General features: G+C 38.5%; 1 protein-coding gene across 1 annotated transcript in view; it reads right to left on the reverse strand.

The window, feature by feature from the left end:
- The window catches only part of DLGAP1 (DLG associated protein 1), a 435873-nt gene that overhangs the window by 346544 nt on the left and 74677 nt on the right, over nt 1–14652 (reverse strand). The window contains exon 2 of the mRNA XM_075142050.1: nt 645–786. The gene's annotated coding sequence lies outside the window, so the exon portion shown is untranslated. The remainder of the gene's footprint in view (nt 1–644; nt 787–14652) is intronic.

Raw genomic sequence — 14652 nt, forward strand, 5'->3', positions numbered from 1 at the left:
TTTCCTTCTTTTGGCTATTTTATGTATATAGATACACATTTTACAATTGCTATTCTGATTTTTTTACTGGCAGTGAAATTTTAAAAGCCTTTAAAAGCGTTTTAACAGTTTTACTGGGACCAGAGAGTGAAACTACTACCAAATGAGGCTTTGGAAAAGAACAGCCGGAGAAAGCACTCATCATTTTCAGGACATTTTCTCACCCCTCTGTGAGAAAAACTTCTTGCTTACTAACACAGGTGCCTTCCTCATTAAAACGGGCTGGTAAAGCAAAATAACAAAGGGGTCATGGCAGAATCGCATTTGGTATCTTGAAAGTGTGTATCACGCAGAACTGAGTACACTCTATGATTATATCCTATTTTGTACTCTGAAAAACAACGGCCTCCTACCGCAACAAAGACAATTATAAGACAGCTACCATTTATTCCAGAAAAGCTCTTTGCTACTTAGAAAAATACTAGAAAGGAAAAACAACCCCTTGCTCGTGAAATTAGCTGAAATTAGCTCCTCTGATGATCTGTTCTTTAAATTGGGAAACAAAAAGGGATTTTTTTTGTTCAGCATGATTTATTTTTAGACTGGCAAAGAGACAATGGTAAACAGAACTGAAGCTCTGTGGGCACCTTCTGAGGTTAAATTACCTTTCATGCCATTTGCACAGAAGACTGTTCTCAAGCAGCTTGAGCAGATGGTCGGGACACCATTGTCCGTTTACTTGTATCCGCAAAGATAAACGATGGCTCTTTGAAATCCTGAACAATATGACCGTTGTGATGCTTTAGGCTGCCAAGGAAAAAAAAAATATACAAATAAATAGAAAGTTAGCTGAAGAGGAGAAAAGAGTTTTGATTGACGAAATTTCATTTTAAACTACTAAAATCCCCTCTTTAGCAAATGTATTTATCTGTGATCTGGAATTATTTTGCTAAAAGAAACTAATGTGTTCCAGAATACTTAGCAAAATTGGAGATGCAGGTGAAAATGAATCATACACAGTAACTCTGACTGAAATAAGAATCTGCCATCTCTGCACAACTGCTGCTACTACTTACAATATTTTCTGCCAAATAACAAACAGTTCTGCTTACTGGCCCACAGAGATGGCCAGAGATTTCCAGGACCAAGCCAGAGCGGACAACTGCGAGGGCACAGCGATCCACCCATCCAGCCAAGTATTGGTAGAGAAGGTCATGAAAGTGGGAGAACATGCTGGATGTGGTTTTTAGTTGTTGTTTTACAAACTCCCCAAACTTCTTTGAGAGCAGCCCTGGTGCAACACCCCCAATGTGAGCGTTTTGCCAACAAGCAACTTGCTAAAAAGGCACTTCTATTGAAACAAACTACACGTAACAAAGAATGAATTTAAAGGATTGGAGACAACACGCACAGCTATGAAGAAAACCCTTAACTTTTAGGAACAATCTTTGGGATTTAAGAGTAAACTGAGCAGATACTAGTCTTTGGACTTGCAACTAATAATTGCATAACCTGTCACTCTTAAAAGCTCCTGAAAGAAAAGGAAAAGCAAGGCTGCTGAATATGGAAAGAATCACGTGGAATCAATGAAGGGGCCCAGACACTGAGTTCAATACACACAGCAAAATAAGACAGAATTGGGTTTAGAAAATAGCAATGAAATTAGATAACTGTGACTCACCAGCCACTCAACTTCCTAAAGCCAGCAGGTACTGCAAAGCATTTAATTAACTAAAGTTGCATATAAAGATGGATAGTTGTTTCTGCAATAACTGCTTGTTTAAATAATGACACAACAAATAAAATTCATATCCTCTATCTGATACCACACACTCCACAGCAACGGCAGGTAAACAGGGGATACATTTCTCCCTCTCTCATTTCAACAATCAATTGACTTTTTTTTATCTGTTTTTGCTGTGCCGTTGGCATATTCAACATGCCTTAGAACAAATGTACAATTTAGACACTTAAGATTCTTGTCAGATTTTTAGAAATTGTTAATACTCATTGGAGTAATGAAAAAAAGGAAAAGACAGGTTGAGATAAACATCAAGCAGTGGCATCCAGCAACTCACAGTGATATGCTTTGACAATGGAGGAGTAACTGTAGCTCATATAAGAGGAAATAAGTGTGAAATAATGTGAACATGAATGGGAACTTAATAAAAAAATCATGTTAAAAATTAGAAAAACAGAACAATTTATGTTTATATGGGAATACAAGAGAAAGCCCAGATGGGAAGATTTTTCCTAATTCTCCTCTCTGCCTCAGAAAAGGGGGAAACCCAAAGTATGTTTGTTCTAAATATCAGTGTCTCATGCTAGCTTTCATGCTAGTGTCATTTCCATAAAAAAAAACAAACCTCAAGGCCTTTCTTTCTCCAAGGGAGGACTCTCTCTGCTTCACTTCCCCCACTTTTTTCACAATATGGAGGGCCACTGTCCCTCAGCTGCTTGTCTCCACTTAACATCCCCAGCTACGTTTGCCTATTTGCAAATACAATAGAATGAAAGTCACGAATACACTTACGAACATGTTTAATGTGAACCCACTGTCTAAGAGAATAGGAAGTTGGACAATACGATCATTCACCTCTCAGCAAACGAACCTTTATCTTCCAATATCAGCGGACTTCACTTAGAAGCATCTCCATTATTACAAACTGGACACTATTTTCTTCCTCATAAACAAACTGATAAATTGTAAAAAATGCACAATATATTTATATTAAAAAAAGGAATAAAGAGGACTGTGATGAACATGATAAAAATGTCCCTGACCTCAAAAATAAAACATTTTCACTGAGAACAGCAGAGTATACATTTTGGTTGTCCAGTAAAAACAAAGAGATGTTGAATAATACTACTAAGGCAGCTGCATTGTGATCAAATATCCTGTTTCAATGATACCAGTTATAAAGAATCTGACATTTTATAGGAAATATGGCAAACCAGCATTATTTACAAATGTGATATTTGAAATGTGTTCTAAATAACTTCCATCCTGAATGAATTGAAGCATCCATAAATGTTTTAGCTCTCTGCTTACCTCTCTCCAGACATGAAACTGCCCAAAAGCGTATCAACAAAATGAATTTGAAACTGCTGTGAATAAAACTTCAGCAAATCAAATGAAATTTCACTTTGTTTTGTTGCTAAGAAGCACCATGAAGGCTAGACTGCTAAGAGCAATACACACACACACACACACACACACACAGAGGCAAGCACACATATGTATAGATGGACAAACTAATTTCCAGGGAAGTGAGGACTGTTTAAAGCTGCCGCAAAAACTGGGACAGAGATTTAGGCTGTCTTTCCCTTTGTACAACTGGGCATTAATACATCTTCTGATGACCAAAGACAGTTTCCTTTCTGCAGGTTTAGAAGTATAAAAGGCCCCAGTGGGAAGGTCAGGAAGGTGGGTGTTCCCATCTCTCCGTTATGCAGTAAGCTAAATCGATCATTACTTATGGAGAGGGAGTATGCTGGACCCTCTCAGGAATAAGAGTCACTAAAAACAAGGAGATGAAGAACAACTTTAGTTTTAACGGTGAGGTTGTACAGCAGCTGATTCCAGAAGGAATTTCTCAATACTTAACTCCTTTCAGACTGCATCTCGTTTGTGAGTCCACATAAATGTAGCAGAAGAACACAGTGAGATTACTGAAATCTCATGTACCTCCCAAGGAGCTGAAGACACAGGACGTACTATTCCATAATCACAGAAGGGAGGTAACACAAAATGGAAAAGCGGTCCTTAGTCTCAGTAATACGAGTGACCGGCCTGGAACACATTTTAAACAGACAGTTATTCTGAATGAGGTGCGTTAGAAGTACAAGAGTTTAGTAGAAAATTCAGATAAGTGACAATTTGGTGCTGAAATTAGTATAACTTGCCTTTTAAATCTTGCAGAAAAAGGTTTATGAAGTTTGCAGTTAAGACATATCTACAGATTCAATCTCAGTTTAACAAATATGTGCACTGGGAAGACTACTTGAAACTGCATATTCCAGAACTGTAGTTATTTCCTAAGTCTTTGTTTCACTAAATATAGCACTACCAAGATGTCATCTCCACTATAACACCAGAGAAAGAAGAGATATCCATATGAGTAATCTCATAAGTCAATGGGAGAAAGAATGAGACCCATGATAACATGGACTGATCGCAGAGCATTCCATTAAGACCAAGCAGAAACCTCTCCTTGAGCAACCAATGCCATGGTTGTAAGTAACATATTGGTTCCTGACTTGCTGAAACTAGTAGACCAAGAATTTGCAGACTGTTTGACGCACGATTTTACAGCAGTAAATGAAATGGAAGCTTTCAAGTATAAGATACATTACTAAGGACAGAAATATTTGTGTCTTCAAATAAAAATTAATACCATGACACATTTGGAGTAATTTTTCCCTTGAACATGCACGTCTTTCAGATACTTGGCAGAAATCATGCCCATTTATGCAAGGTTAGAATTTCATTACCCAAGTTCCAACATCTAAAGAAGCAGAAAGAGGAAACTAATGTAATATCCAACCCTATACAAATTCTGAGCAAGTTCTTAAAGACTCTAGTGAATGAAATTCTGTGATGTGCAAAAAAATATAAAATGCATGATTACCTATTATTTCCTACTTTGTGCAGACACATACACTTGTGCAGAATGGGTGCTAAAAGTGCTACCAAATCAAAATGACTACATTTCACAACACTTTTTACAGGTATAAAGAAATACCTAAGATATTAGTAAATGGTGAAATCTCATGCCTTTCAAGAACTACCAGAAATGTAAGTTCGTGTAATCTGCAATGTCATAAACTGAGTTTCAGGGTGTCTTTTCTAAAGACATCTTTAATTGCATTTCCAAGACATCTAAGCTTCCGAGAATTTGTTTCAGAACTTCTGCTATTTCTGCTTGCCCCCTACTCTATTGTAACGTTTATTAGAATAGATACCTGTTTTCAGTACACACACAGTCACCCTTCATTAAACTTACAGACCCACTGATGACAAGGCTCCACCGAACACAAGCCTTATCTGGCTCAGTTGATGTTCTGGACATCTGAAAGTCTCCAGAGAGATAAATGATGACTAGCTGGACTCCCAACAACTTCAGTGGAGGTACTTGTTGACCTGGAGGTCACTAAAGCCTTAGCACTTACACAATACTTCATCGGCAGCCAGGACACAGTATCAAAATACAATTTATTTGGGCAAAGGCAAAGCAACTCCCTTCTACATGGAACATTTACAGAGCAACTGACAATACCTACCTCTTTCACCATGAAAGCGGTCAAACCCTGGAGCGAGCTACTGAGAGAGATCGTGGAACCTCCACCTTTGGAGATATTCAAAACTCAATGGGACAAGGCCTTGAGCTCCCTGATCTAGTTTTGAAGTTGTCCTTGAGGTCCAGAAGCCCCTTTTAACCTAAACAATCATTTGAATATATGCAAAACTACTTTGTCCTCAGCTGAATCACAGCAATATCCAGAAGACAAGGTAGGAATTTGATTTGCTCTACTTCAGGCACTTTCCAAAAAGAAGTGAAGCTTAGCCAGGGAGTTCCAAATTATCTGAATTGCTTTGCAACAGCCATAGGAGACAGCACCTCAGGTTTATGTTTCATAAAGACAATAGCTGCTCCAGTGCTATAAAATCGTTAATTCCCAGTTCATGCTTCACTAGTCATTCCAAAGAAGGATTGTTAGCAGCCAAAGATCACCGGTATAGTTACCTGCCACATCTGGGTTTTCCTTTGAGGTCTCCCATCTCACTAATGATGAGGTTGACTCAGCTTCGCATACAAGATTTAGCAAAGAAACAGCCTGCGGTGATACTGAAGTGGAAAACAGAGCAAATTAAACTGGTTGTCCTCCTGTTTTACAACCAACTGCAATTACCATACTGGGGAGATGCCATACGAAGAAAACACTGAACCACACAAACAGGAACCATTTCATTAGCATCCACAGAGTGAACCTTTCCCCAGGTGTAATTTAAGGAGCCCTTAAAATATGCAATTCTACCTACTACTTTGAGTCCTCAATCGCTTCCTACTGTAATTCTAGTTTCCCTTTACATGAAATCCTGCAGTTAAATCTACTTTCAGGATGACTGCTCTGATTAATAACTCTATAATGTCTTACTCTCTGTTGGATAAAGCATTTCTTTGTTCAAAAGTAATCCTTTTCCTCTGAACGCTGGCAATTTCAGTGCCGAGGGAATGAATCACCACCGCTTGGTGCTGCCATTCACACTGCTGGGATGTGTAGTCATGTGAAGTCATTCTGAGCCATAATTTCTTCTCCTCCTCAATCAGCTATGGATTATGACAGTGGAAGGACTATATGGATGCAAGTAACTCACAGGTCATCCAACATGTCCATCAAAAAGACCAAAGCAACCTCACAGATATTGGATGAATTCTGAATACATCCATTTTTTAATTTTGAATGCTAACTCGAGAAAGAGTAATATCTGCTGGAACAAACAAGGCAACCAGAAAGGCAGAACACAGTAATACAGGATGCAGTTTCTGGAAGGAAATGGAAGGGAAAGCATGTTTTGTTCTATGTTAAGTTCCACTACAGTTTGCTGGAAAACAAATCTACTTGGCAAAAGTGGTCAGTATTTTGATTTTCGCTCCACATACCGGAATTGAAAAGAAAGTAAAGATCTCTTGAGTTTTCACACATCAGTGACAGAGGTACTCTTGACAGTGGAGAGCAAACGTTCAGTGGCCTGACTTGGGCCTTATGTATCACAAAGGATCGTTTAGTTCACTGCAGAGAGCATGAATCAATGATATCTCCAAGTATCAGCCCTACTGATGGGCAATTAACTATTATGGGGGTCAACGCTTTTTGAAAGGTCATTTCACCTGGATGTAGAAGACAATCATTTTAGAAAAAATATTTCCACAGAGTAGGATAACATTTACCTGCCTGCTTCTATTAGGAGAAAAAGTACCTTTCAATAAAGGATTTAAAAATTACTAAATAAGTTTATTAAACACATTTTACAATGATCCTATGCAACAACATATTAATAAATTTATGTTGATGACTGTGGGGCAGAATCATATAGAAAAATTCACTGAAGAAGAAAGGCTGAAACATGCATTATCTCATCAGCTTAGTGGGGCTCATTTCACCTGAATTTAAATGACTTGAGTAAGACTATGCAGTGACTCAGCTCAGAGCCCAGAATAGAACCAGGGAATCGTGGCTCATTGTCTCTGTCTTTAACCAGTAATTTGCACTCCCACACTGAGAAAAATGGATGTTACTATTCTATTAAGCCCCCCAATATATTTAAATCGTACCAATACACTGAACCATGTCAGAGAAAAAACAAACTGAGATATAAGCCTGACATCCAGTCGGAAACTCGGGTCACTATGAATATGGGTAGAAAAGGGGCAATACTTGTGTAAACTGATGAACCTACAAGCTTTACTGTTCAGTCCTCTAGCTTTGATGGCTTTGGGTTCTCCTATAACTAAAATACATCAATCTTATGTTCAAAACAAAACAAAAAAATTGCAGAGGTCTCCAACCACAAAGAAGCTCTTTAGGTAATAAATTATACATGTATTTGTTACTGTAAAGGTTCATTCTATCATAAATACACATTTTAAACTTTCTGTTGTAATCTCCTTTAAAATCTCATGAGAGTATACTACTGCTTACAGAGTGCTTCAATAGATAGAGCACTGGATAGCTGTCTCCTAACACCAAATCTGTCACTTCAGTCTAAGGACAGTAGTGGATGGATGCCCTGAAAAGCTTCATTTATATGGTGCTTTACAGTACAATTTAAAGAAACTTTCCAATATTTAAATAAAGAATGCATGTTCTGATGGTATTTAGCTAAAGTTAACATCTAGTAAGGAAATGGATCAACTCTTTATTGCTAACAGAACTCTCTCTTCTAATTAAATACAGATTTTTAAATGAAATATGCATTCTGGAGAATATTCTCTTTCTTTCCTTCTTTCTTTCTTTCACACATTATGTTTTTCTTTCACTCATTCTCACATGGACCCCTTTTTGCCCTGCAAATGTGAAGGATCTGTTTTGGAGTCTGTCAGGATAGTAACAAGTCTGCAAGTGGTGCAATCCCAGCTTAGTATGGACTGTGTCTGCTCTGTTCTAAAACCAAGTATCAGCTGGTTCCAGACCTCTTCTGATGCTGTGTATTCCCAAACACATTTTTCATCTCAAACTCAAATACTTGAATGCATTTGAAACTATCAATAGCCACTAAGATCGGATAAGTCACTGGATAAGCATAAATATGAACAATTACTTCACAACCTGTTCCAGGTAAGAAGCAACCCACAGCTTCCCTAAAAGAGGCAGGTCGCTAACCATTTCCCTTTGGATTACGGGGGCTTCATTCTTCTCCCCGTCCCTGTCTTCCAGCTCAGAGGGCTGGGTACCTGCCCAGAACAACTGGTTTTACTACTAAAGACTGAGGCAAAGAAGGCATTAAGTACCTCAGCCTTTTCCTCATCCTTTGTCACTGTGTTTCCTCCCACATCCAATAAAGGATGCAGATTCTCCTTAGCCCTCCTTTTGTTGCTAATGTATTTATAGAAACATTTTTTATTGTCTGTTACGGAAGTAGCCAGATTAAGTTCTAGCTGGGCTTTGGCCCTTCTCATTTTCTCCCTGCATAACCTCACAATACCCTTGTAGTCCTCCTGAGTGCCCTGCCCCTTCTTCCAGAGGTCATAAACTCTCCTTTTCTTCCTGAGTTCCAGCTAAAGCTCTCTGTTCAGCCAGGCTGGTCTTCTTCCCCTCCGGCTCGTTTTTCGGCACATTGGGACAGCCTGCTCCTGCGCCTTTCAGATTTACGTCCAGTGTTCCTGGACTCCTTTGCCCTGCAGGATTGCCTCCCAAGGGACTCTGTCAACCAGTCTCCTAAACAGGCCAAAGTTTGCCCTCTGGAAGTCCAAGGTGGCAGTTCTGCTGACCCCTCTCCTTACTTCTCCGAGAATCGAAAACGCTATCATTTTGTGATTGCTATGCCCAAGATGGCCTCCAACCATCACATCACCTGCAAGTCCTCCTCTCTTCACAAACAACAGGTCCAGTGGGAGGCCTTCCCTAGTTGGCTCATTCACCAGCTGTGTCAGGAGGTTATCTTCCACACGCTCCAGGAACCTCCTACACTGTTTCCTCTCTGCTGTATTGTGTTTCCAGCGGACATCTGGTAAGTTGAAGTCCCCCACGAGAACAAGGGCTTGTCATTGTGAGACTTCTCCCAGCTGTTTATAGAGTATTTCACCTGCCTCTTCATCCTGGCTGGGTGTCTGTAACAGACAGTCAAAACACTCCCTAACACACAGGGCTACCCCACCACCTCTCCTTCCTTGCCTATCCCTTCTGAAAATTTTATAGCCATCCATTGCAGCACTCCAGTTGTACGAGTTCATCCCACCATGTTTCCATGATGAGTAGGTAGGTAAGATACTGTTGTATAGCAAGTTTTACAACCTCTTTACCGGGCAGGCCACTTAAAAAATTTTAAGCTAATGTCTGAATATCGTTTAAAATGTTATATACAGACAGAGCTATATAATATATATGAATGTATGTTTCCTTGTCGCCTTCCAAAACTCCTTAGTAGACACACCTTTGAGGCCCGTGGATCACAGGACTGAAAAATTATCAATGTGTTTCAACGTATGAAATAAGGAACAAAACAGAAGAGGGAGCCAAGAAGGCAACAGGGAGCTGTGATTATACAGAACATGCAGGATTTGCATACTGTCAACTTGCAGACTCAAGGTGAAATTTTCCTGAAAGATGCAAAGAGACAAGAATTACAAATGATATCAGCAAATAATGGCCATCTGACATAATTAAGATAGATTTCTAAGCTATGTATCTCTCTTCTGACTGTAAGAGAAGGGTGTCACACGTGGTGTCATATACCCTTGCAGAACCTTCCCAACAACTGCTTGGCAGAAAGAAAGAGTGGTTTAATTGCTTCACATACTGTTGTCTTGGAAGTCATCTTTATTGCAGTGTTGGCAGACACCTAAGAGTGAACTAAAAGATCATTTTGATATACTTTGTGTCAATAGATATAATAAAACACTGCTTTTTGAAAGTTGATAAAGGCAAGGCATGCCATGGATGGGTTAAGAAGCAGTGGCACAGAAAAATAAAATAGTTTGCCTAAGGTAAAACATCAAATCACCAGCAAAGTTGGGAATACATTTGAGAGTCTAAGGATTGCCTATGGAATGATCTTCTGGAATATGTTTTCTCTGCAAATCAGACTTTTTTTATTAAAAAAAGATATAAATTACCAGGATATACTATTTTCTATGTATGCCCACATGAAGCAATCTGTAAACCTGTAGTCTTAGAAGACCACGAACTATTTTTTATACCCTTTAAAGCTCCACATACCACTGGAAATTCATAAAAGGTGGCTATAGAGCCATTATCCCCATCTATAACACAAAAAATTTGGTGCTGTCTTATGAAATTACCAGCCAGAAGGTTTAAAATAAACCAAAGGAAAAAATTTTTCACAGATTGTGCATGTAAATTGAGGAATTAATTATCTTCAGATATTAAGGAAGTCAAAAGTATAAAGAATTCAAAAAGAGACTGACAAGTTCATGGAGAGTAAGCTCGCAGATAATTATTAAATACAGAAGCAAGCTCCTTAACCCTTGATGGTCGGTGCTGGTGTGCCTCATTTCTTACACTTTTTTTCTGTAAGCTTTCACTGCTGGTCACAGTAAGAGAAAGACGAGCTCTGGTCCCACACAGTATGGCAACTTTTATGTTCAGCAGAGCACTGTAGAGGAATGGTACCTGTTGTGTACAAGCTTCTCAAGTGGCAACACCTGTCCTCCTGAAAAGTCAAATTCATGAAGCAGACATCTAGAAACACCAATCATGCTTTGCTTGGTTTATGCTTCCAGGTCTTTCAAGGTCATTAACTTCTGGTAAATGATCAAAAAATATAATCTTAACTGCTCATTGTTTTGCAAACTAAAAATAGCAATCTGTTCTGCAGTTCCTCTGATTACCTGAGTAAAGCCCTATAGGTTCCTAAAATGGATTTTAGCTGAGTACTAAGGCAAAGGAAAGAAGGAAGAAGGCAGATGTAAAGAAAAGTCAAAGGTCTTTTTCTCTAACGAACCGCAGTTAGTTTCTTCCATGGCTACCTTAACGTGGACTATGCATTATTCAAAATTCTTGCACTCCCTGCACTTATCTCCTCCACAAAAATCTGCCTTTCGGAGTGGCACTTCTCAACATCACCAACCAGAGTCTGCAGGCAAAGCCACATAATCACCCAATGAAAGTGCATAATCACCCAAAAGCCAGTTTGAAACGCACTGAAGTTATCAGTAACAGTATAACACCAGCTAATGGTGATACTCCTGTCCAAATACCCAGAACTACTTGGCTTTGGATCCCCTGAGCATTTGCTAGAGCATTTTTTCTTTAGTGGGAAGAGTTGAAGGTGTTGAAGCTAGTGCTTAAAATGGGATGTGAGTTTTGAATTTCAAAACTTCATTATGAGGGTAGTTTGGGGCTAGCATAATCTCACGCATCTTGTGGGAAAATAAGGGACTGCTGGGAAAAGCTCCACAGACTGAGGCATTAGAGGTTTTTTTGGTTCTGAGAAACATAAATAAAACCTGGCAAATTGTTACTTCACAGCAGTATGACTGCAGAAAGCATTAGTTGCCTTTGACATTTACTGCTGTATTATTGCTACATACTGAGCCTGAAATCCTGAGCCATTTCTTTGTCTTCTAACAGTTGCTAGAAAACAGACAGGTGAAGATAGTGTGGTGGCCCTAAAGAAGTGGTCGACCTGCACAAGAAAGCAACACCAAATTTCCGTCTCTTTCACAAAATCGACTTTCTTTCCCAGGGAAAAATAAGGTAGACGTTGATTTTCAGAATAAGAAAAGATACTTACTTGGGTATCATTTAATAATTTAATTACCAGGTTTGACATGAACAAACGTCCAAATTATGGCAGATTTTTAATGCGTATTATAAATAAATGCCTCCTCTATACAGTGCTCTCTTTTCCTGTGTACTTTTAAACTCTTCTAAATATGATTTTGATAATGTAATCAGCTGCTTGAATAAACATAACCTAATTGAAATAGTATTCCAAAGAGCATTATTTCTATTATTATAACTTCCCTGGTGTGTAGGTGTAAACAGACAGATGAATGATAGCAAATGACCTGGATAAATGCGGCCTCATAGCCGTCACTCCTTAGTCTTGACCTTCTGACACTGTTCCAGCTGTGCAATAACTTGTCCCAGCACTAAGGGAGAGACAATCTCAGGCTCACTCTATTCTGGGCAAACTACTAGTGCTTCTCTACAGGCACACAATCTCATAAAATTAGTGGACTAAAATGTATTTTTATATAAGCTCAAGTGAAACATTGAACCTTTCTACAGCTTCTCATCTCCCACTGAACCTTTCTACAGCTTCTCATCTCCCACTATAAAAATAAGTAATAAGTAAAGAATTACAGTACTAAATTAAATGTTATGCATATTTTACTGGTAGTTGGATGTTTTTGCATTTATTTTGAGTTTTGTAACTCAGGAAGTACAAGTCTCATCAAACCTCATTCCTAAGGAATCCTATTTCCACTGCCTTTTAGTAAACAGGAAGATAAATGACAAAAAGTAGTTCTGACTTAAGGTATTCAGAGTTGTAATCTATATTCTGTGTAATTCAATGCACGGTGGTAATTCACCAAAAATATGCTGGGCTACAAAAGAAATCCCAAAGTAATCAGAGAATATGTAAAATAGGGTGAGAAGCTATGACCACTGCAGAATCCCAGTGTAACCAATAATTCAGAGAGCAATGTGTATGTTATAAAATATATGCTATATTATACACACAGAGCACCTATGTTTTTTACCTAAGAAATCCGTCTTACAATGTTGGGTGATGCCTGCATTCAAGCATTATCTTGCAAACACAGTCAAGAAGCTTAATACAAAAACACACCATTAACTTGCATAACTAGAGACTGAATTTAGGTATTCCCCTATGTAGCCCAAAATACCCCTAGATTTTAAAGCAGAAACAATCTCCATCGTTAAGCCGCAGAAAATTTTACCAAAAGTTTAAAAGCAAATAAACCAGATGTGCTGGAGCAGCATCACTAGTAAAATGTAGCCTAGCTTCTGCTGTTTTTTCCAGATTCTGCTTGCACACTCTAGCGAGAGCGAATAATCTGTTGCGATAGGGAAGAGAAATGGGAAAACTTTTCATCAGTCTCATTAATCACCACAGCAATAAGGCTTTCTGCCACGACCATTATATTTCAAAATTCTGCTAGAAGAAAGTTCTCCTAAGAAAAAGTCCACCATTTTGTCCTTTCATCCTTACCTACTTCTTTACATTACATTAGGAAATCACTGCTAGAGCAGTGCGTTGTGTAACAACAGCCCATGAGGCTGGGGGGCATATTTTCCTATAATGTCCAACTACTGTAGCACTGTATAACAAATTAAATGCAGTTTAACTATAAAATCTCACTGTAAAAATAATAATAAAAAAACCTAAAATACTACTATATAATTGAATTTAGATTAAAGTAAAACCAGAGAATCTTCTTGTGAAGTTTTGTTTGTTTGTTTTAAGACTTACTAGTATTGTTGTCAATAAGTGACAGATACACACAACTGTAAAATGTTTGAAAGTCTTCTTTCAGACAGACACCTTGCACACCTTTAGGTGCGCTTAAACGATTATGAGCAATGGGTGCTTCTGGAAGGCTAAGGAAGGGAAGTCCTTATTCGTAAGGTAATACCCTTCAGGTAAAGAGCGACATCCTCACTGAAGAGTCTGAATAAAAGGTGAAGCGGCTGTAATGACCATACTATATTCAGAAATGCACTATACTAAACTTCTTCTGTATTCACTGAGATAATGAAAATCTAATTTGATATCCTTCTACAAACAAGAGCTAGCATTTAAGGCTTATTTTGAAACCTAAAGAAGTTCAGTGTTAACTTGTTCCTGACACCTTTGACTTGAAAAAAGAAAAAAAAAGAAACTTCTACTTTATTTTTGGCTAGCTTTTTAGATACTGTATTTAACTTTCCTACATAGTAATTTTGACACTAAGATGACTCAGTTTTGAATCCGGACACAGTAAGATGGCACCTTCCCCGTGCAGAGCACCTGGGAACCCCCCTACCAGAGAGCATGCCCAACACGGTGCTCCAAACAGAAAAAGCTAAAAACCTGCAAGAGCTATAGGAAGGAAGTGAAAGAATGATTTGAGATCTGCAAAACTTACTTCCTAGTGAAAAATTTAGGAAGCTCGAACTATTTGAATTGTCCCTAAAAAAACACGATCCAGAAACAAACAAAAAAAACCCCCAAGCCCCAGTGAACCCATGGCTGGATCAATGGTAACTGCCCACCTGGAGGTTTTCTCAGTTCTCTTCCCACTCAAATTGCACTAGACACTGTCATGTGGTCCACAAAAAAATTACAATTTGGCCTCATTTTGTTGCATTATAATTCAGAATTATGAAAGAAGTGCAACTGTGAGATCAAACTGTAGACTGAAGGACAGAGATCATGCAGCGTTAATAAACTATTACCTTTGGTTTCAAAACATACCT

The sequence above is a fragment of the Calonectris borealis genome, chromosome 2 (assembly GCF_964195595.1).
Source record: "Calonectris borealis chromosome 2, bCalBor7.hap1.2, whole genome shotgun sequence".
Lineage (NCBI taxonomy): Eukaryota > Metazoa > Chordata > Aves > Procellariiformes > Procellariidae > Calonectris > Calonectris borealis.